This window comes from Aplysia californica, unplaced genomic scaffold (genome assembly GCF_000002075.1).
Source record: "Aplysia californica isolate F4 #8 unplaced genomic scaffold, AplCal3.0 scaffold00661, whole genome shotgun sequence".
Classification (NCBI taxonomy): domain Eukaryota; kingdom Metazoa; phylum Mollusca; class Gastropoda; order Aplysiida; family Aplysiidae; genus Aplysia; species Aplysia californica.
In genome coordinates this window covers 359,437-360,515 of record NW_004797931.1, presented here as the reverse complement: position 1 = coordinate 360,515, position 1,079 = coordinate 359,437, and positions in this window count along the sequence as shown.

Below are 1,079 nucleotides of genomic sequence, written 5' to 3'. Positions count from 1 at the left end.
CCCCCCCTCGTGAAAGCCTTCCGAGATGCGAAAGTATAGAACTGTACAGGAAACAATTTTGTGAATTCACGACGCTCGCGGTTTTTGAGGTTGTAGAGATATGAGCGAAATGTTGGCCACGCAGGGCTGAAATGAAGATGTTGGTGTTTGATGCAGGGGTTTGAGGTTTCCTCGTGCTCTGACCGCGAATTGATGAACCGACCGACGGACGGACGGATGGGTAGGTAGAAGAATTTATTGATAGGGAAATGCGTGTGACTGAGGAAGTACGGACAGAGTGCCAGGTGGATTTCCGTTTGCGCGCGTGTCGACGTGAACAGATTGATGAACGAGCATGCGTTTTTTCCCCCAATGGATACGTGAACAGCTGGGATTCTCTATGACTGCTTCTTTCCACGTAATTGTAGTTTACTGCAGGCGCTCTGGGCGCTGGGTACAGTCGAGGATAGTTTGGATGTGTTTAGCTTTGGTTCATGAGCTTCTGTCAGCTGGGCGTATTATGTTGTCTCGGTGTATTGCTGAGTCGTTGTTTCGTTCTCTGTGTGTGTTCTGTCTTCTGGTGTAGCCTGAAGTGCTATCGCGTAGCCTGAAGTACAGTGGAGTAGCTTGAGATTTGTATGTTTGTATGTAACATGCTTTTTGTCTAAGGAAATTTTAAAGGGCTGTGTGCTGTTCTCCGGTTTAGGAGCTTAAAAATGGACAATTTTATATTGCGTCTGTTAGTTTATCTGTCAGTCTTGGCGTTCACTCTGCAACAGAACTCTATAGGCGTATTACTGCTGGACGGATAAGCCAAAAACTTAACATGTGGATGAGGTTACAAGTTTTCAAATGATTCAGCTTCCAAAGTTTTGAGGAGCAGCATGTTTCGTATTGGGTCTGAAAAAAGAGGTAATATAATATATGACAGTCCTATCGATACGGCACTGAGCTGGGGAAAGGTAAGACGCCAGACGGAGGGAGCGTGAGATAGCCTTGGGGCCATCGCGGGCTGGCTTATCGCTCAGCGAGGCGTGCACCGTTACATGCCGGTGCTCGCCCTCATCCTACCCCGAGGTGTGTGTGTGTGTGTGTGTGTG